Source organism: Bufo gargarizans, chromosome 3 (assembly GCF_014858855.1).
Source record: "Bufo gargarizans isolate SCDJY-AF-19 chromosome 3, ASM1485885v1, whole genome shotgun sequence".
NCBI lineage: Eukaryota > Metazoa > Chordata > Amphibia > Anura > Bufonidae > Bufo > Bufo gargarizans.
The window spans coordinates 307423581-307447324 of record NC_058082.1 but is presented as its reverse complement, the minus strand read 5'-3'; positions in this window follow the sequence as shown (position 1 = coordinate 307447324).

Here is a 23744-nt window from a genome sequence, read left to right as displayed (position 1 = left end):
CTCTGTACACAATGTACTCCAGACTGCAGCCATAAAGATTATCCACCACATTCTGATCCAAAGGTTTAATGCATCTAATTGTGGATAACTATTGTTTTATAGTAAAACAAAATCCTATTTAGATCATAAAAAAACAATGCATAAGTAGAGGGAACAAACGAGACTGAAAAATTGTAATGGTGATGATTGTATTTTATATGGAGGATATTATTACCAGCCTGCACTTAGCCCTATGATAAAATGGAAATAGCGATGAGCAGCAGGGGCAATATTCAAATTTGCAATATTTTGTGACTATATGGGCGAATATTCGTCATATGTTCGTCTCAAATTTGCGATTATTTTCTTGATTGCGAAAATCGCCAATGTAATATCCGCGTATTGTGCATGCAATACAGGTGTGGGTCACTGTTGCTAAATTTTTCAAGATGGTAGAAGTTTCCTGAGACTGGAGAAAATGGTTGGCAAGGCAGAACATTACAATAGCTTTACATGCAGATAGAGTGCTCCAATATATTCGCGATTGCGCAAATCAGCAATTAATAATGCACATATTTTTGCGCAATGAGTGCAACATTTTAGGTCTGACTACATATTACTGATTGGTGCACTAAGTATTGTTGTGAACTTCTGACATCAAAGCACTATGTCTGTAGCATGTATGTATGGACAGCAGAACCTATCACGCGTTCGTGATCAAAAGTTCGCGGCGGGCTCCATTAAAAAAATGCATACGTTAAGGTAATTTTTTTGAAAGGATGCCACTGTACGGCATCAGTCTAAGGCATCTGTTAACGCATACATTTTCGGTATGCATTAAATGGATGGCAAAAATAGGACGTGAATAGAGTTGAGCGAACACCTGGATGTTCGGGTTCGAGAAGTTCGGCCGAACTTCCCGGAAATGTTCGGGTTCGGGATCCGAACCCGATCCGAACTTCGTCCCGAACCCGAACCCCATTGAAGTCAATGGGGACCCAAACTTTTCGGCACTAAAACGGCTGTAAAACAGCCCAGGAAAGGGCTAGAGGGCTGCAAAAGGCAGCAACATGTAGGTAAATCCCCTGCAAACAAATGTGGATAGGGAAATGAATTAAAATAAAAATTAAATAAATAAAAATTAACCAAAATCAATTGGAGAGAGGTCCCATAGCAGAGAATCTGGCTTCCCGTCACCCACCACTGGAACAGTCCATTCTCAGATATTTAGGCCCCGGCACCCAGGCAGAGGAGAGAGGTCCCGTTACAGACAATCTGGCTTCATGTCAGCAGAGAATCAGTCTTCATGTCATAGCAGAGAATCAGGCTTCACGTCACCCACCACTGCAACAGTCCATTTTCATAAATTTAGGCCCAGCACCCAGGCAGAGGAGAGAGGTCCCGTAACAGACAATCTGGCTTCATGTCAGCAGAGAATTAGTCTGCATGTCATAGCAGAGAATGAGGCTTCACATCAGCCACCACTGCAACAGTCCATTGGCATATATTTAGGCCCAGCACACAGGCAGAGGAGAGAGGTCCCGTAACAGAGGATCTGGCTTCACGTCAGCAGAGAATTAGTCTGCATGTCATAGCAGAGAATGAGGCTTCACGTCAGCCACCACTGCAACAGTCCATTGGCATATATTTAGGCCCAGCACCCAGGCAGAGGAGAGAGGTCCCGTAACAGACAATCTGGCTTCATGTCAGCAGAGAATTAGTCTGCATGTGACTTCACGTCAGCCACCACTGCAACAGTCCATTGGCATATATTTAGGCCCAGCACACAGGCAGACGAGAGAGGTCCCGTAACAGAGGATCTGGCTTCATGTCAGCAGAGAATCAGTCTTCATGTCATAGCAGAGAATCAGGCTTCACGTCACCCACCACTGCAACAGTCCATTTTCATAAATTTAGGCCCAGCACCCAGGCAGAGGAGAGAGCTCCCGTAACAGACAATCTGGCTTCATGTCAGCAGAGAATTAGTCTGCATGTCATAGCAGAGAATGAGGCTTCACATCAGCCACCACTGCAACAGTCCATTGGCATATATTTAGGCCCAGCACACAGGCAGAGGAGAGAGGTCCCGTAACAGAGGATCTGGCTTCATGTCAGCAGAGAATCAGTCTGCATGTCATAGCAGAAAATCAGGCTTCACGTCACCCAGCACTGTAAGAGTCCATTTTCATAAATTTAGGCCCAGCACCCAGGCAGAGGAGAGAGGTCCCGTAACAGACAATTTGGCTTCACGTCAGCAGAGAATTAGTCTGCATGTCATAGCAGAGAATGAGGCTTCACGTCAGCCACCACTGCAACAGTCCATTGGCATATATTTAGGCCCAGCACCCAGGCAGAGGAGAGAGGTCCCGTAACAGACAATCTGGCTTCACGTCAGCAGAGAATTAGTCTGCATGTCATAGCAGAGAATGAGGCTTCACGTCAGCCACCACTGCAACAGTCCATTGGCATATATTTAGGCCCAGCACACAGGCAGAGGAGAGAGGTCCCGTAACAGAGGATCTGGCTTCATGTCAGCAGAGAATCAGTCTGCATGTCATAGCAGAAAATCAGGCTTCACGTCAGCCACCACTGCAACAGTCCATTGTCAGATGTTTAGGCCCAGCACCCAGGCAGAGGAGAGAGGTCCCGTAACAGAGAATCTGTCTTCATGTCAGCAGAGAATTAGTCTGCATGTCATAGCAGAGAATCAGGCTTCACGTCACCCAACATTGGAACAGTCCATTGGCATATATTTAGGCCTCGGCACCCAGACAGAGGAGAGGTTCATTCAACTTTGGGTAGCCTCGCAATATAATGGTAAAATGAAAATAAAAATAGGATTGAATGAGGAAGTACCCTGAAGTCCAATAATATATGGTTAAGGGGAGGTAGTTAATGTCTAATCTGGACAAGGGACGGACAGGTCCTGTGGGATCCATGCCTGGTTCATTTTTATGAACGTCAGCTTGTCCACATTGGCTGTAGACAGGCGGCTGCGTTTGTCTGTAATGACGCCCCCTGCCGTGCTGAATACACGTTCAGACAAAACGCTGGCCGCCGGGCAGGCCAGCACCTCCAAGGCATAAAAGGCTAGCTCTGGCCACGTGGACAATTTAGAGACCCAGAAGTTTAATGGGGCCGAACCATCAGTCAGTACGTGGAGGGGTGTGCACACGTACTGTTCCACCATGTTAGTGAAATGTTGCCTCCTGCTAACACGTTGCGTATCAGGTGGTGGTGCAGTTAGCTGTGGCGTGTTGACAAAAGTTTTCCACATCTCTGCCATGCTAACCCTGCCCTCAGAGGAGCTGGCCGTGACACAGCTGCCTTGGCGACCTCTTGCTCCTCCTCTGCCTTGGCCTTGGGCTTCCACTTGTTCCCCTGTGACATTTGGGAATGCTCTCAGTAGCGCGTCTACCAACGTGCGCTTGTACTCGCGCATCTTCCTATCACGCTCCAGTGCAGGAAGTAAGGTGGACACATTGTCTTTGTAGCGTGGATCCAGCAGGGTGGCAACCCAGTAGTCCGCACAGGTTAAAATTTGGGCAACTCTGCTGTCGTTGCGCAGGCACTGCAGCATGTAGTCGCTCATGTGTGCCAGGCTGCCCAGGGGTAAGGACAAGCTGTCCTCTGTGGGAGGCGTATCGTCATTGTCCTGCCTTTCCCCCCAGCCACGCACCAGTGATGGACCCGAGCTGCGTTGGGTGCCACCCGGCTGTGACCATGCTTCATCCTCATCCTCCTCCACCTCCTCCTCATCCTCGTCCTCCTCGTCCTCCAGTAGTGGGCCCTGGCTGGCCACATTTGTACCTGGCCTCTGCTGTTGCCAAAAACCTCCCTCTGAGTCACTTCGAAGAGACTGGCCTGAAAGTGCTAAAAATGACCCCTCTTCCTCCTCCTCCTCCTCCTCCTCCTGGGCCACCTCCTCTTCCATCATCGCCCTAAGTGTTTTCTCAAGGAGACATAGAAGTGGTATTGTAACGCTGATAACGGCGTCATCGCCACTGGCCATGTTGGTGGAGTACTCGAAACAGCGCAACAGGGCACACAGGTCTCGCATGGAGGCCCAGTCATTGGTGGTGAAGTGGTGCTGTTCTGTAGTGCGACTGACCCGTGCGTGCTGCAGCTGAAACTCCACTATGGCCTGCTGCTGCTCGCACAGTCTGTCCAGCATGTGCAAGGTGGAGTTCCACCTGGTGGGCACGTCGCATATGAGGCGGTGAGCGGGAAGGCCGAAGTTACGCTGTAGCGCAGACAGGCGAGCAGCAGCAGGATGTGAACGCCGGAAGCGCGAACAGACGGCCCGCACTTTATGCAGCAGCTCTGCCATGTCGGGGTAGTTGTGAATGAACTTCTGCACCACCAAATTCAGCACATGCGCCAAGCAAGGGATGTGCGTCAAATTGGCTAGTCCCAGAGCTGCAACGAGATTTCGCCCATTATCACACACCACCAGGCCGGGCTTGAGGCTCACCGGCAGCAACCACTCGTCGGTCTGTTGTTCTATACCCTGCCACAACTCCTGTGCGGTGTGGGGCCTGTTCCCCAAACATATGAGTTTCAGAATGGCCTGCTGACGTTTACCCCGGGCTGTGCTGAAGTTGGTGGTGAAGGTGTGTGGCTGACTGGATGAGCAGGTGGAAGAAGAGGAGGAGGAAGCCGAGAAGGAGGAGGTGGCAACAGGAGGCAAAGAATGTTGCCCTGCGATCCTTGGCGGCGGAAGGACGTGCGCTAAACAGCTCTCCGCCTGGGGCCCAGCTGCCACTACATTTACCCAGTGTGCAGTTAGGGAGATATAGCGTCCCTGGCCGTGCTTACTGGTCCACGTATCTGTGGTTAGGTGGACCTTGCTACAGATGGCGTTGCGCAGTGCACACTTGATTTTATCGGATACTTGGTTGTGCAGGGAAGGCACGGCTCTCTTGGAGAAGTAGTGGCGGCTGGGAACAGCATACTGTGGGACAGCAAGCGACATGAGCTGTTTGAAGATGTCTGTGTCCACCAGCCTAAATGACAGCATTTCATAGGCCAGTAGTTTAGAAATGCTGGCATTCAGGGCCAGGGATCGAGGGTGGCTAGGTGGGAATTTTACGCTTTCTCTCAAATGTTTGTGAGATGGAGAGCTGAACGCTGCCGTGTGACATGGTTGAGACGCTTGGTGACGGAGGTGGTGGTGGTGTTGGTGGTACATCCCCTGTTTGCTGGGCGGCAGGTGCCAACGTTCCTCCAGAGGCAGAGGAAGAGGCCGAGGCACAGCAGCAGAAGAGGTAGAAGGGGGAGCCTGAGTGACTTCCTTTGTTTTAAGGTGTTTACTCCACTGCAGTTCATGCTTTGTATGCAGGTGCCTGGTCATGCAGGTTGTGCTCAGGTTCAGAACGTTAATGCCTCGCTTCAGGCTCTGATGGCACAGCGTGCAAACCACTCGGGTCTTGTCGTCAGCACATTGTTTGAAGAAGTGCCATGCCAGGGAACTCCTTGAAGCTGCCTTTGGGGTGCCCGGTCCCAGATGGCGGCGGTCAGTAGCAGGCGGAGTCTCTTGGCGGCGGGTGTTCTGCTTTTGCCCACTGCTCCCTCTTTTGCTACGCTGTTGGCTCGGTCTCACCACTGCCTCTTCCTCCGAACTGTGAAAGTCAGTGGCACGACCTTCATTCCATGTGGGGTCTAGGACCTCATCGTCCCCTGCATCGTCTTCCACCCAGTCTTGATCCCTGACCTCCTGTTCAGTCGGCACACTGCAGAAAGACACAGCAGTTGGCACCTGTGTTTCGTCATCATCAGAGACATGCTGAGGTGGTATTCCCATGTCCTCATCATCAGGAAACATAAGTGGTTGTGCGTCAGTGCATTCTATGTCTTTCACCGCTGGGGAAGGGCTAGGTGGATGCCCTTGGGAAACCCTGCCAGCGGAGTCTTCAAACAGCATAAGAGACTGCTGCATAACTTGAGGCTGAGACAGTTTCCCTGGTATGCATGGGGGTGATGTGACAGACTGATGGGGTTGGTTTTCAGGCGCCATCTGTGCGCTTTCTGCAGAAGACTGGGTGGGAGATAATGTGAACGTGCTGGATCCACTGTCGGCCACCCAATTGACTAATGCCTGTACCTGCTCAGGCCTTATCATCCTTAGAACGGCATTGGGCCCCACCATATATCGCTGTAAATTCTGGCGGCTACTGGGACCTGAGGTAGTTGGTACACTAGGACGTGTGGAAGTGGCAGAACGGCCACGTCCTCTCCCAGCACCAGAGGGTCCACTAACACCACCACGACCATGTCCACGTCCGCGTCCCTTACTAGATGTTTTCCTCATTGTTATGGTTCACCACAACAACAAAAATATTATTTGGCCCAATGTATTGTATTCAAATTCAGCGGGATATAAATTTGAGGCCTAGTATTTAGGCGCTGGGTGACCGGTATGGATTTAGTGACAGAATTAGACTTGGAAATGCACAGTAGCGTGTGTGTGAAGTTATTCTGAATGACCCTATGTGCACCTTGAATATTATATACCCTTTTAGGGATAGATTTCAAATAGCTCTGATATAGCAGAAACCACTAAATTATGAAATTGCTAAATTGGGAATTGTATTTCAACCCAGAACAAAAAATGTGCTTTGGCGGACACTAAATAACTTGCCCATCCACAACAGGACAGCGGTAACGACAGATTTGGCGGGATATAAATTTGAGGCCTAGTATTTAGGCGCTGGGTGACCGGTATGGATTTAGTGACAGAATTAGACTTGGAAATGCACAGTAGCGTGTGTGTGAAGTTATTCTGAATGACCCTATGTGCACCTTGAATATTATATACCCTTTTAGGGATAGATTTCAAATAGCTCTGATATAGCAGAAACCACTAAATTATGAAATTGCTAAATTGGGAATTGTATTTCAACCCAGAACAAAAAATGTGCTTTGACGGACACTAAATAACTTGCCCAGCCACAACAGTACAGCGGTAGCGACATTTGAGGCCTAGTATTTAGGCGCTGGGTGACCGGTATGGATTTAGTGACAGAATTAGACTGGGATATGGCCAAAAAATAACCACACTATTGCTGGTTAAATGCACTTGGTGTGACAGCTTGACCAACCACACTACTGAGGGTTAAATGCACTTGGTGACGGGCGCAGCTTGCCCCTGATGTAGTATATGGCCAAAAAATGAACAGACTATTGCTGGTTAAATGCACTTGGTGTGACAGCTTGACCAACCACACTACTGAGGGTTAAATGCACTTGGTGACGGGTGCAGCTTGCCCCTGATGTAGTATATGGCCAAAAAATGTACAGACTATTGCTGGTTAAATGCACTTGGTGTGACAGCTTCACCCTGATGTAGGCTTTAGCCAAAAAACAACCACACCATTGAGGGTTAAATGCACTTGGTGACAGGCGCAGCTTGCCCCTGATGTAGTATATGGCCAAAAAATGAACAGACTATTGCTGGTTAAATGCACTTGGTGACGGGCGCAGCTTGCCCCTGATTCAGTATATGGCCAAAAAATTAACAGACTATTGCTGGTTAAATGCACTTGGTGTGACAGCTTCACCCTGATGTAGGCTTTAGCCAAAAAACAACCACACCATTGAGGGTTAAATGCACTTGGTGACGGGCGCAGCTTGCCCCTGATGTAGTATATGGCCAAAAAATGAACAGACTATTGCTGGTTAAATGCACTTGGTGACGGGCGCAGCTTGCCCCTGATTCAGTATATGGCCAAAAAATTAACAGACTATTGCTGGTTAAATGCACTTGGTGTGACAGCTTCACCCTGATGTAGGCTTTAGCCAAAAAACAACCACACCATTGAGGGTTAAATGCACTTGGTGACGGGCGCAGCTTGCCCCTGATGTAGTATATGGCCAAAAAATAAACAGACTATTGCTGGTTAAATGCACTTGGTGTGACAGCTTCACCCCTGATGTAGGCTTTAGCCAAAAAACAACCACACCATTGAGGGTTAAATGCACTTGGTCGCAGCACCGCACAAGACACAAAATGGCCGCCGATCACCCCAGAAAAAAGTGACTGACAAACGGTCTGGGCAGCCTAAAAACAGTGAGCATTTGAATTTCAGCAGCTCAATGATGCACAGCTGCAGATCGATTGATTAATCAAGTCCTTTGGAGGAGTTAATCTGCCTAATCTCGCCCTACTGTCGCAGCCGCAACCTCTCTCTACGCTAATCAGAGCAGAGTGACGGGCGGCGCTATGTGACTCCAGTTTAAATAGAGGCTGGGTCACATGGTGCTCTGGCCAATCACAGCCATGCCAATAGTAGGCATGGCTGTGACGGCCTCTTGGGGCAAGTAGTATGACGCTTGTTGATTGGCTGCTTTGCAGCCTTTTAAAAAGCGCCAAGAAAGCATCACAAAAGCGCCAAGAAAGCGACGAACACCGAACCCGAACCCGGACTTTTACGAAAATGTCCAGGTTCGGGTCCGTGTCACGGACACCCCAAAATTCGGTACGAACCCGAACTATACAGTTCGAGTTCGCTCATCCCTAGACGTGAACCCAGTTCTAGTGTCAGAATAAGCTCCAGTACACAGTGGAGAAGCATGGTGGAGAGGGGAGGCCGCCGTGTACTGACAGAGCGCTACCTGGTCCTGGTCATCAGGATCATTTTCTACTGGGAAATACAGGGCACAGTATAATACACTAGAATCTATATAATATAAAGATATTAGTCCTATCCTCGAATAATAATACAATTAGGTGGTCATTTATCATATAGAAATAAGTCTATGTTAGAAGTATTTCTGACACAAATTGTGGCGCAAAGGTCCTTAGCACCGCAATCTGCATATTTTTCCCGCTCATGCCATGTCTAAAAAAGGATGGCGTGGGCAGGGAAAGGGATACAGTTATGGCGATCGAGTTATTGGATACCACCGCCATACATTTTACCGGATAACACCTCTGTACAGTGACCAGATAACACTGCCATAACCGTGACCAGATAAAAGGGTATAAGAGGGCTAGTACAGGAAATGACTAGGGGCACTGCACAGGGTGTGATAAGAGGGCACAATGCAGGGTATAAAGGGGCACCGTACGGGGTGGGGGGCACAGTCACATGACCCTATGACATTAGAAGGTCCTTATGGTGAATACGGTTGATACGCCACCATAATGAGAGGCAGAGGAGTGAGACAGAGGTGTGATTATATGGCTAGAGATATAAAAATGTAACTGTCGGCCAGTACAGGACCCAAAAATTAGGCAATAGGCATTTACCTGACAGCAAAGAACTTTGGATTCTGTGGCTGAAGGTACATTAGGCGGTCACAGGATAAAAATGTAACTATCGGCCAGTACAGGCCCGAAAAATTAGGCTCAATGACACAACGCAATGCACGCTCCAGAACAAAGGCGTAAAATACGATGTCACTGATGCTGCCCTGACTGCGACTGAACAGTTTGGTGATCTCATTAAATGGCCGCAGAAGACTGCATGCGTCGCCCATGAGCAACCACTGGTGTGGTGAAAAGAAACCAAGCTCCCCAGAACCTGCCCTGCCACAGAGTTCATACAGGTAGTCGTTAACGGCATGTTTCTGCTGGAGCAGCTTATCAAGCATATAAAAGGTAGAGTTCCAGCGCGTCGGGCAGTCACAAATCAGATGTCTGACGGGCAAGTAGTGTCACCGCTGAAAGTCAGGAAGGCGAGCCATGGCCGTGCAAGATCTTCTAAAATGTCCAGTGATTTTCCTGGCCTGCCGCAAGACGTCCTGGACCCCGGGGTATTTGGCATTGAATCGCTGCATGACTAAGTTCAGGACATGTGCCATGCACTGCACGTGTGTCATTTTGCCCTGTTTCAGCGCGCTCAGCAGATTGGCACCATTGTCGCACACCACTTTACCAACTGTAAAATTGAGCAGGGTTAGCCACTGATTGGCCTGTGACCACAGAGCTGAAAGCAATGCAGGACCGGTGTGGCTCTTGGCTTCCAGACACAACAGCCACAGCACAGCATGGCAATGTCTTACCTGGCACATCAAATAGGATCTGGGGAGCTTGGGAGGTGCAACAGAAGAGGCAGTAGCAGTGGAAAAGGAGGAGTCAGCTGATGAGGAGATGGGGGATGGAGTAGGAGGAGGAGGATAAGAAGAGGCAGGCCTGCATGCAATTCTTGGCAGTAACATCAAATCCACACAGGTGCCACGGGTTACTTGCTTGACAGCCATCAGAAGGTTCACCCAGTGGGCAGTAAAAGTTATGTACCTTCCCTTCCCCTGTTTGCTAGACCACGTGTCTATGGTCAGATGTATCTTGGCACCGACACTGTGTGCCAGAGATTTAACTTGCTGCTGAACGTGGCCATATATATATATAGTTCAGGAATGCCCTTCTGGGCAAAATATTTACTTCCGAGGACCTTCAATTGCGCTGTGCCAATGGCTACCAATTTTCTAAAGGCCTCCAAGTCCACCAATTTATATGGCAGTTCCGACAAGCCAGCGGACAGCCATTGGACAAGAGGATTATCCGGCGTCATAATTTTTTTACATTCAAACATTTGGGATACAGAAGCCTTCCTTGTGCCAGATGAACCTGACGACGGCACGGTGGAAGGTGGAGTGGAGAACAAATTGGAGGAGAGTGGAGAAGGAGAAGAGGCAGGATGTGGAGTGCTGGGAGTGTGGCTTTGTGGGTTCTGACGGCGTTGCATCCACTGAGCTCGGTGATGGGAGGTCAGGTGCCGTCTTAAGACGGTCGTCCGTAGGTTACTGTTGGGCTTACCGTGACCTATGAGTTGACAGCACAGGCTGCAGATGGCAACACTATTTTCAGCAGCTGACACGTTAAAAAAAGCCCACACTGCGGAGTCATGTGCCGGCGTCCTGGGAGCGCAAGATGTGATCATGCAAGGTAGATGGCTCGCTCCAGAAACATTTGCAGTCTGCAGTTCACAGTCTCCTGATGGCTCGCTCCAGAAACATTTGCAGTTCACAGTCTCCTGTGAACTGCGAGTTCTGCCTGCTTCTCCTCCTTCTCCTCCTTATCTGCTGCTCCGTCTCTCCCTCTGAACTCTTCTCCTCTTCCTCTCTTAAAGGGACCCACATGACGTCCATCGACATCATTCACCACCACTGACCTTACAGATCTCAGAGTAGGCAGCAACACCCTCCTTCAGCTGATCTGGGTACTGTCAGACCGCTGGGTGGCAGCCGTTGCTACCTCCTCTTCCTGATCTGATGCCAAGTATGGCTGTGCATTGGTAAGGTCTGGGAATGGATGGGAAAATAATTCCTCTGACTAGAGTGGAGGGGCTATGGTGGTCGTGGTGGTGTCTTTGGGGGTGCACACAACAGAGAGTGAGGAGGATGTAGATACAGAGGATGAGGAGGGTGCATAAGCAGAAGGATGAGTAAGCCACTCAACCAGCTCTGGTGCATCCTTTGACGCAACTTCTCCATCTTTCTACTTAGGCTCCGGCCTGGTGCACCTGCTCGACCCCCATCACCGCTGCGGAATGGCCTGCCTCTCCCTCTGGCACAGGATCATTTTGAAAATGACAGGCAAAGTCCCTAGAGCAGAGCAGTTTTTTTGGAAGCTTATATATTGCAGGCCTCAATCAGTTGTTCGTTGAAGCTGGTATATCACCCTCAAGCAGTAATTTTGTGGACACAGGTATATGTAAAACCTCTATCACTATTTTGTGGGAGCTGATATATGGCAGGCCTCAATCAGCTGTTAGTTGAAGCTGGCATTTCAAAAACCGCAATCTGTGTTTTGTGGATGCAGGTATATGGAAAACCTATATCGCTATTTTGTAGAAGCTGATATATGGCAGGCCTTAAAAAGTTGTTAGTTAAAGAATGTATATCACCCTTAAGTAGGATTGAGCGAACCCAAACTGTAAAGTTCGGATTCGTACCGAACTTTAGGATTTTTGGACCCCAGACCCGAACCCGAACTTTTCAGTAAAAGTTTGGGTTCGAGTTCGGTGTTTGGCGATTTAATGGCGCTTTTTAACAATTGTTTTATTATTGTACCCTTAGAAGCCATCACAGCCATGCCTACTTATGGCATGGCTGTGATTAGCCAGTGCAGCATGTGACCCAGCCTCTATATAAGCTGGAGTCACGTAGTGCTGCACGTCACATTGCACTGATTAGTGTAGGGATAGGATGCTGCTGCTGTGAGGGAGACAATAGGAAATAATCTTTAATCTGAATTGCTTGTTAACTCAGTGATCTACATAGATTTTGTTTTGTGGATGTAGTGCACAATCTTTTTACCATACCCTGAGCCCAGTGACACAGAAAAATAACTTTTATCCTTCTGTTAGTTACGTGGGCGGTGGCGGCCATTTTATGCAATTTCAGTGCGCCAGCACAGCATATCTGCATTTGTTACAGTCAAATACAAGCTTGATATACTGCAATTATATTCTGGGTTTAAAAAAAATCACCCATTTCTTGCAAGACCCTACATCTAGGGCCTTTGCAGCATTTATTACTGTGAAATTCAAGCTTGAAATACTGCAATAATTTTCTGGGTTGAGAAAACACCTATTTTTGGCAATACCCTACATTTGGGGCCTATGCTGCATTTGTTACTGTAAAATACAAGCTTGAAATACTGCAATAATAATCTGGGTTTAAAAAACAAACACATTTTTGGCAATACCCTACATCTGGGGCCTATGCCGCATTTGTCAGTGTGAAAGACAAGCTTGAAATACTTAGATAATTTTCTGGGTTTCAAAAAAACATCAATTTTTTTTGCAATATCCCACATCTTGTGCCTTTGCAGCATTTGTCAGTGTGAAATACAAGCTTGCAATACTTATATATTATATAATAATTTAAAAAAAACACCCATTTTTGGAAATACCTTTTTATATTTTTGGAAATCTGGGGCATATGCTGAATTTGTTAATGTGAAATACAAGCTTGAAATACTGCAATAATAATCTGGCTTTAAAAAAAACATCCATTTTTGGCAATATCCTACATCTGGGGCCAATGTTGCATTTGATAGTGTGACATACAAGCTAGAAATACTGCAATAATATTCTGGGTTTAAAAAAACATCCATTTTTGGCAATACCCTACAATTGGTGCCTTTGCAGCATTTTTCAGTGTGAAAGACAAGCTTGAAATACTTCAATAATTTTCTGGGTTTAAAACAACAACCATTTTTGGCAATATCCTTCATCTCGTGTCTTTGCAGCATTTGTCAGTGTAAATTACAAGCTTGCAATACTGCAATAATTTTCTGGAATTAAAAAACACCCATTTTTGGCAATACCCTACATCTGGGGCCTATGCTGCATTTATTAGTGTGACATACAAGCTAGAAATACTGCAATAATATTCTGGTTTTAAAAAAACACCAGTTTTTGGCAATATCCTACATCTTGTGCCTTTGCAGAATTTGTCAGTGTGAAATACAAGCTTGCAATTCTTCAAAATTATTCTGGTTAAAAAAAAAAAAAAACATTTTTGGCAATACCCTACATCTGGGGCCTATGCTGCATTTGCTAGTGTGAAATACTAACATGTGTCTCATGTTAGCTCACGTTGGAATGGAAAAGAACTGTACAAGAAAGATGGTTTGCATCTTTCTCTCAAGGGAACAAATGTCCTCAGTGAACAGTTCAAAGTATTTGCTAAGGAGCATTTAAACTAGGAAAGGGGGGCAAAAGAGTGACAATCCAGCAGTCCGACTGCCCCCCAGAACAATGCCAGAAGATGCCAGTAGCACATAGGTTAAGAAATGACAAGCTCAGAGTCTTGTCTACAAATGCTCGCAGTTTAGGGAATAAGATCAATGAACTTGAGGCTATAATGGCACCTGAGAATATAGATTTAGTGGCTGTTACTGAGACGTGGTTAAATTGAAGTAATGACTAGGATAAAGCAATACCAGGGTTCTCCCTATATAGGAAAGACAGAGAAGGCAAGAAGGGGGAGGGGTGGCCCTGTATGTGAAAGATAGCATAAAATCTAATTTAATACAAGTTAGCGAGATCAATTTAGAGTCAGTTTGGGTTACCTTGCAGCTTGATAATCATAAGGTAACTCGTGTAGGTGTGATATATAGACCACCTAGCCAAGTCAAAGAATTAGATGATTTACTAGTTGAGGAAATGACATTGAAAGGGGAAGTTATCATTATGGGAGACTTTAATCTTCCTGATGTAAACTGGAAAACCAAAATAGCTAGTTCTGCCAGGAGTACAGATATTCTAAATTCCCTACTGGGATTATCTCTACTGCAAGTAGTTGAGGAGCCAACCCGGAAGGAGGCCATTTTAGCTTTAGTATTCACAAATGGTAATTTGGTATCTGATATTACTGTAGGGGAAAGCTTGGGATCTAGTGATCACCAGTCAGTGTGGTTTACTGTAAGTACAGTGACTGATTCACACCACACAAAAACAAAAGTTTTAGATTTGAGAAAAACTGATTTTTCTAAAATTAGATTAGTGGTATACGAGCCCCTATCAGATTGGAACAGTTTCAATGGAGTCCAGGAGAAATGGGACTACTTAAAATTGGCACAATTGAAGGCAACAGAAAATTGCATTAGGCTTGTCAGTAAAAGCAAAAAAAAAAAAAAATGAAGAGACCACTGTGGTACTCAGCAGAAGTGGCCAAAATCATTCAAAACTAAAAGATATCAGTTAGTAATTATATATTCTTTTTTTTTTATAAAATTAGGCAGAGAGAGGCCAAACAAGTTATAAGAGCTTCTAAAATGCAGGCAGAAGAGAAATTAACTCAGTCAGTAAAAAAAAAAAGGCGATAAGACATTCTTCAGATACATAAATGAAAAAAGGAAACTAAAACAAGGAATTACCTAAGTAAAAACAAAAGAAGGAAGGTATATGGAAGAAGATAAAGAACTAGCTGACTGCCTCAATGAATACTTCTGTTCAGTTTTTACAAAGGAAAATGAAGGAAAAGGACCTCAGTTAGGAAGGAAGACTAATGCTTCTGTTGATGCATGTGTCTTTACAGAGGAAAAGGGTCTAAGTCAGCTGTCTAAAATGAATATAAATAAGTCACAGGGGATACACCCAAAGCTATTAAAAGAGCTCAGCAGTAAATTAGCAAAACCATTAACAGATTTATTTAACCAATCACTGGTAACAGGAGTCATCCCAGAAGATTGGAAATTAGCAAATGTTGTGCCCATTCACAAGAAAGGTAGTAGGGAGGAATCGGGCAACTATAGGCCAGTAAGCCTGACATCAATAGTGGGGAAATTAATGGAAACCATACTCAAGGAGAGGATTGTGGAACATTTAAAATCCCATGGATTGAAAGATGAAAAACAGCATGGGCACATGGCCTGAGCTTGCCCTTTACACCTTAGAGGTGCTGGCCTGCCCTGCAGCCAATTTATTTTCTGAACGTGTGTTTAGCACGGCAGAGAGAGTTATCACAGACAAGCGCAGCCGCCTGTCCACAGCCAATGTAGACAAGCTCACGTTCATTAAATGAACCAGGCATAGATCCCACAGGACTTGTCTGTACCTTGTGCAGAATAGACATGTATACAGACCTTGCCCAGCCATTGTTATACTACAGCGCAATTGCTCATTGTTGTATTTTTGTATATTTCCCACTCTTTTGGGGTGTACCTAATAAAAAATAAAAAAAATATTAACCATGTGTCTATAACTTTGTTAGTTACATTTATGAAACTGTGTCTATGATAATAATCGATACAGTTCCATAATAATAACAATAATAAAAAAACACATCACTACATTATATCGATACTCACTGCCTTCTGGACTTTGAGAGGATAATCTCCAGTGTTTTTTCTTCTCCCCTTTCTTTTTACTAATATGAAAAATCATTCAACTAAATAATACCACTATACCATCAATTGGATTGCATATTCTAATTTACTCCACAGATATGTGAGTAGGAAACGAATACACCTTCTGATATTAAATGCACAAAGTAATTGTATACTCCATAAATATACTTTTTTTTTTTTTCTATCTTTTAACTATTTTTTAACTTTGAAACAAATTATTATTTTATTCAGAATATAGAATAAAATAAATCAAGGTAACCACCATGCTTTAAACCACCCGCTGCCCCTTCCTGGTCAAAAAACACTAGTATGAAATCTACACACCCGCAAACATCCTAAAATGCGGTCAATCCGACTACATTAGCACTGCCATATTTCACAGCACATTCAAAAAACAATCATCTTCTAAAACAAACCAGTTCCACTAGTAAACAGGTCCGTAATGAATTGATTGCCTGATGACGTTTTCGCATTGTCTGTGATACACGCCCACTCCCCCCCTCTCCCTCACCCTGCTCCACCTTCTCTATGCCTCACGCGCCATTTTTGACTTTAAATAACCACTACATGTGAATGCTTCCTCATGTTGTATACTGTCCTGATGAAGGCGGCTCTCCGCCCCTGAAACGTGACGACTGTAAATAAAAGGTATTGTGTTACCAATACTTACCTGTTTCCGACTCCTGCTGACAGCGCCATCCAAAAGGTTCAGTTTCTTTCTACTTCTGCACCAGTCGCCAATTGTTACCATAGAAATGTGGAAAACTGTCACTCTTTACCTGGTAGAACACTTAGAGAGCAATATAAACAAAATTGTAGGTAAAAATGTGCATTTATTCCATATAAAAGTCAATCATAAAGAGTATTGTAAAGAATATACTTTAAAAAGAAGAGGGTAAGGGGGGATCGTAAAAATACAATGCATAAAACTCGTACATGAAGTTAATACATGGTATATTGCTATTATGCACTAAGTTTATCCTGGAGAGAGGGACTTCTGGGTAGTTTTGGATGCCACTGTAAATAAATGGGTTGCAGAAAGGAAAATAAAATGATCATTCAGCGGTTATCTCCACCTTCGGTAGTTGTTCGTGAGTTTCAGATAGTTTCTAATGCAGTCAGTTTGTTGATAAGTTAATATGTAAATATATTTATCATTTGCAGTGCTTCCCTCCTATGAGTTGGTAGCCAGTCACTATTACTGATGGTATTAACAGGGTTATAGATGTTATGTATGCAATCATTTTATCCTGATTGAACCAAAAATAATAAAAATATATAAAAAATAATAATAATATGTCAGTCGAGTGCTGTACCTTGTGTGGCGTCATACACGATGGAAAGGCCCGCACCCTGACTGTGATTTACCTTCTCCGGTGGATTCGTATGTTGCGGCTGTAATATACCCCTGCTCTACCTAGTGGACAGGTTAATACATTTCACACATTTTTCTGTTACATAGTTGTGTGACATTCACCAATTTTTGGCTATGATATACCCCTGCTGTACCTAGTTGACAGATTAATACATTTAACTAATTTTTCTGTTACATTGTCGGGTGACATTCACCAATTTTTGGCTGTAATATACCCCTGCTCTACCTAGTGGACAGGTTAATAAATGTATAAATTTCACAAATTTTTCTGTTACATAGTTGTGTGACATTCACCAATTTTTGGCTGTAATATACCCCTGCTCTACCTAGTGGACAGGTTAATAAATGTATAAATTTCACAAATTTTTCTGTTACATAGTTGTGTGACATTCACCAATCTTTGGCTGTAATATACCCCTGCTCTACCTAGTGGACAGGTTAATAAATGTATAAATTTCACAAATTTTTCTGTTACATAGTTGTGTGACATTCACCAATTTTTGGCTGTGATATACCTCTGCTCTACCTAGTAGACAGGTTAATACATTTCACTAATTTGTTTGTTACATTTTTGGGTGAAATTCACCAAATTTTGGCTGTGATATACCCCTGCTCTTCCTAGTAGACAGCTAAACAAATTTCACTATTTTGTCTTACATTTTCAGGAGAAATTCACAAATTGTTGGCTGTGATATACCCCTGCTCTACCTAGTAGACAGGTTAATAAATTTATGATACTTTATACGGATACGTAGGTAGACGTTGCTTAATACCAATAGATTCACAGCCTGATGAACGTTTAAAAGAAAAAAAACTAAAACTTTATTAAAGTCCGTTTAAAAGGAGGGCAAAAAGCCTATATGTCACAGTCTGTGACCATCAGGCAACCAGACCCAAAAATTGTGCAGAGAAGGAGTATAAATAAATCCTCTGTACAATTATAGGTCTGGACTAGAGACCTGACATGGTAGCAAGTAGTTGCTAATCAATTGCAAGCCGGATGTTAGGACACGGTTCACACTATGAATGGACACTAGTATGTTTGTTGCAAGTGATCCTATAGGATATATTGCTCAAGTGTGGTAAATCCAGCTAATTCCTGGCTGTGTGAGGCTATGTTTAGCTGATCGTACTGACTATACTGAGTGCTGCACCCTTGGTACATATACGCTAGACCACTATGTCTGGAGCGACTATTTGATAGCCTCACTATCCAGATGAAATTACAGCGTGCTGCGTTAATAAAGTCTCTGTGGACATATATACGCTCTCATGTAGTACAGTGTTCAGACCAGCCTCTCAGATAGCCTGCGGCCAGTATATAAAGCTATATCCATTCGCTTGCAGCCAGTATGTTTTGGCTGTATACAGTCACTTGTAGCCAATAAATTTTGGCTCAATCCACACACCTGCAGCCAGTATATTTTGGCTCCATCCACACATTTGCAGCCAGTATATTTTGGCTGCATGCATACACTCAGGCTATCAGGTTAATACCGCATCTCGTGCAACCCTGCCTAAAGAGCCGTGTCCTAATGGTTAACAGTCAGTGCGATCATACTGACTGCAAGCAAATGGTTAACTAATATGCTGGGTGAGCTAAATATCTCAGTCAAATGCCAACTTTGTATAAAAAAAATGGGAAAAGTTGTCTTTTGCTGAGATATTTCTCTCACCCAGCATGGGTATATGTAAAATTACACCCCAAAACACATTGCCCAACTTCTCCTGAGTACGGTGATATCACATGTGTGACACTTTTTTGCAGCCTAGGTGGGCAAAGGGGCCCACATTACAAAGAGCACCTTTCGGATTTCACAGGCCATTTTTTACAGATTTTGATTTCAAACTACTTTGCACGCATTTGGGCCCCTAAAATTCCCAGGCAGTATAACTACCCACAAGTGACCCCATTTTGGAAAGAAGACACCCCAAGGTATTTAGTGATGGGCATAATGAGTTTATGGAAGTTTTTATTTTTTGTCAAAAGTTAGTGGAATATGAGACTTTGTAAGAAAAAAAAATCATTTTCCGCTAACTTGTGACAAAAAAATAAAAAATTCTAGGAACTCACCATGCCCCTCACGGAATAACTTGGGGTGTCTTCTTTCCAAAATGGGATGACTTCTGGGGTAGTTATACTGCCCTGGCTTTTTAGGGGCCCTAATGCGTGAGAAGTAGTTTGAAATCAAAATGTGTAAAAAATGCCCTGTGAAATCCTAAAGGTGCTCTTTGGAATGTGGGCCCCTTTGCGCATGTAGGCTGCAAAAAAGTGTCACACATGTGGTATCGCCGTACTCAGGAGATGTTGGGCAAAGTGTTTTGGGGTGTCATTTTACATTTTCCCATGCTGGGTGAGAGAAATATCTCGGCAAAAGACAACTTTTTAAATTTTTTATACAAAGTTGGCATTTGACCAAGATATTTATCTCACCCAGCATGGGTATATGTAAAATGACACCCCAAAACACATTGCCCTACTTCTCCTGAGTACGGTGATACCACATGTGTGACACTTTTTTTGCAGCCTACATGCGCAAAGGGGCCCAAATTCCTTTTAGGAGGGCATTTTTAGACATTTGGATTCCAGACTTCTTCTCACGCTTTAGGGTCCCTCTAAAATGCCAGGGCAGTATAAATACCCCACATGTGACCCCATTTTGGAAAGAATACACCCCAAGGTATTCAATGAGTGGCATGGCGAGTTCATAGAAGTTTTTTTTTTGGGCACAAGTTAGCGGAAATTGTTTTTTTTTGTTTTTTCTCACAAAGTCTCCCTTTCCGCTAACTTGGGACAAAAAGTTACATCTTTCATGGACTCAATATGCCCCTCAGCAAATACTTTGGGGTGTCTTCTTTCCGAAATGGGGTCACATGTGGGGTATTTATACTCCCCTGGCATTTTAGGGGCCCTAAAGTGTGAGAAGAAGTCTGGAATATAAATGTCTAAAAAAAAAATTACGCATTTGGATTCCGTGAGGGGTAATCAATTTCCGCTAACTTGTGCCAAAAAAATGTCTAAATGGAGCCTTACAGGGGGGTGATCAATGACAGGGGGGTGATCAGGGAGTCTATACGGGGTGATCACCCCCCTGTAAGGCTCCATTCAGACGTCCGTATGTGTTTTGCGGATCCGATCCATGGATCTGTAAAACACATACGGACGTCTGAATGGAGCCTTACAGGGGGGTGATCAATGACAGGGGGGTGATCAGGGAGTGTATATGGGGTGATCACCCCACTGTCATTGATCACCCCCCTGTAAGGCTCCATTCAGACGTCCGTATGTGTTTTGGGGATCCGATCCATGGATCCGTAAAACACATACGGACGTCTGAATGGAGCCTTACAGGGGGGTGATCAATGACAGGGGGTGATCAGGGAGTGTATATGGGGTGATCACCCCCCTGTCATTGATCACCCCCTGTAAGGCTCCATTCAGACGTCCGTATGTGTTTTGCTGATCCGATCCATGGATCTATGGATCCGTAAAACACATACGGACGTCTGAATGGAGCCTTACAGAGGGGTGATCAATGACAGGGGGTGATCAGGGAATCTATATGGGGTGATCACCCCCTGTCATTGATTACCCCCCTGTAAGGCTCCATTCAGACGTCCGTATGTGTTTTGCGGATCCGATACATGGATCCGTAAAACACATACGGACGTCTGAATGGAGCCTAACAAGGGGGTGATCAATGACAGGGGGGGTGATCAATGACAGGAGGGTGATCAGGGAGTCTATATGGGGTGATCAGGGGTTAATAAGGGGTTAATATGTGACAGGGGGGGTGTAGTGTAGTGTGGTGCTTGGTGCTACTTTACTGAGCTGCCTGTGTCCTCTGGTGGTTGATCCAAGCAAAAGGGACCACCAGAGGACCAGGTAGCAGGTACCTGTTAGGGGTTAAAAAAAATCGCATCTACAGCCTGCCAGCGAACGATCGCCGCTGGCAGGCTGTAGATCCAGTCTCTTACCTGCCTATCCTGTGAACGCGCACGCCTGTGTGCGCGCGTTCACAGGAAGTCTCGCGTCTCGCGAGATGACACATAGATGCGTCACTCTGCCTGGGACTGCCGCCTCCGGACCGCGATCCTGAGTTAGGCGGTCCGGAGGCGGTTAATATAGTTTTTTTTTTTTTTTAAACGTTCATCAGGCTGTGAATCTATAGGTTAATAAATTTCACTAATTTTTCTGTTACATTGTCGGGTGACATTCGCCAATTTTTGGCTGTGATATACCCCTGCTGTACCTAGTTGACAGATTAATAAATTTCACAAATTTTTCTGTTACATTGTCGGGTGACATTCATCAATTTTTGGCTGTAATATACCCCTGCTCTACCTAGTGGACAGGTTAATAAATTTCACAAATTTATCTGTTACATAGTTGTGTGACATTCACCAATTTTTGGCTGTGATATACCCCTGATGTACCTAGTTGACAGATTAATACATTACACAAATTTTTCTGTTACATTGTCGGGTGACTCACCAATTTTTAGCTGTAATAAACCCCTGCTCTACCTAATGGACAGGTTAATACATTTATAAATTTCAAACAAAATTCTGTTACATAGTTGTGTGACATTCACAAATTTTTGGCTATGATATACCCCTGCTCTACCTAGTTGACAGGTTAATAAATTTCACTATTTTTTCTGTTACATTGTAGGGTGTACATGCACCAATTTTTGGCTGTGATATACCCCTGTTCTACCTAGTGGACAAGGAAATACATTTTACTAATTCGTCTGTTACATTTTTGGGTGATATTTTACCATTTTTGGCGTGAATAAACCCTGCTCTGCATAGGTGACAGGGCCCGAAATTTTTAAAAATCATCTGTTCCATTGGTGGGTGACATTAACCCATTTCTGGGGATTAAAAACCCCTGCTCTTTATTGAGTGATAGGGAATTAAATTTCTAAAATTTCCATGACTTTTAGAGCTATTTTAGTGCTCAAATGTTCGGGTCCCCATTGACTTCAATGGGGTTCGGGGTCAAGTTTGCGTCCCTGAACTCAAACTTTTTTGTGAAGTTCGGCCGAACCCATCGAACCCGAACATACAGTTTTCCGCTCAACTCTACCCTCAAGCAATAATTTTGTGGACGCAGGTATATGGAAAACCTCTATCACACATGTCGGTCTTATCTTTAGCTTAAAAATGTGGGGGGTTCAGTCAGCACAACCCTGTATGCAGGTGCACATTGCTATGGCGAAATACAAATACAAACGCAAAAACACAAATGCAATGGCACTCTGCAACCAGCACTCTGCCCTGCCTCTATGCTGGATGTTGAATGAGGCAGGGCAGAGTGCTGGTTGCAGAGTGCCATTGCATTTGTGTTTTTGCGTTTGTATTTGGCCATAGCAATGTGCACCTGCATGCAGGGTTGTGCTGACTGAACCCCCGACATTTTTTTCTTTGTAGTATATATTGGAGGCGTGGCGATCTCCATGCAGTCATGCACACCTGACCAGTTATTCTGCCCTGGAGGCTGGTTTTAAAGTCAGTATAAAACTGAGTCTGCTTTTATAGCGCCTACCAGTAGCCATTTGGCTCCAGGAGAAGTATATAGTAGGCTCAGCATGCATGTTGGTACTTGCATCCCTGGATCCGATGGAAGTTGTTATGGCACTGGACGGGTGTGCCTGCACTCCCTGGACTTTGTGTGGCTGTTATGGCCCATAACAGGTAGGAACTAGTTTTAGGGACCACTCATAGAGGCGACCTTGACTTGGTGAGTGGCTTATCTTTAGCTTCTCTGGCTTAAGACTTACACTAACCAGAGGAGGCCGGATCAACGGTTAGTTGTCCATACACAACCATTTGGAATACATAATGCATAGAGAGATACATGTTTTAGCATTAAATCACAACATTTAACTATTAGTATACAATTAACCTTTAGCAGTGATCCGCAGTTCCATTGAAGCTGTTGTTATGTAATACCCCAAGCCTAATTCTCAACATATTTTATAATTCAGAATCTTAAAAATGACAGAAGTGGCATCAGACATTATGATTACATATAAGAATTTCTATTGGAAACTATGGTTTTCATTAAAATATACCTTTTATTGTTAAGTGCTGTACAAAACTATAAGTACACTTTAATTAGAAATTTTCCGCTCACTTCTTCATACGTTCGGCTGATTGGAAGTACAAAATATAACAGAGACCAATTTAGAGGTGATTATGAAAGGGTTCATATTATAAGGAGGATCATGCTACAACTAATGCAATCACAGTAGGCTTTAACTTCAGCACCCAGAAAAGATTACTACAACCCTGAAATCAAATTGACAATTAATGAAAATGGATTGTATAGTAAAACATAAATTTTAATTATCCAATATGATGGAATTGCTTAGCAGTTGTTTGGTCTGTCTGCTCTATCCAATGGTTTTTGCTTCACACTGCCAATTCTCAGAGAATGTTTTGCCCTCACTAGTAAATATTGTAGGACATGAGAATTCTTCTAAATGCTGTTAAGGTATTCACATACATGTATGTAACAGTCATACTGCTAGTTTCACACCCCAAATGTTAAAATGTCTAATGTTAAACCTCTTTCCATCC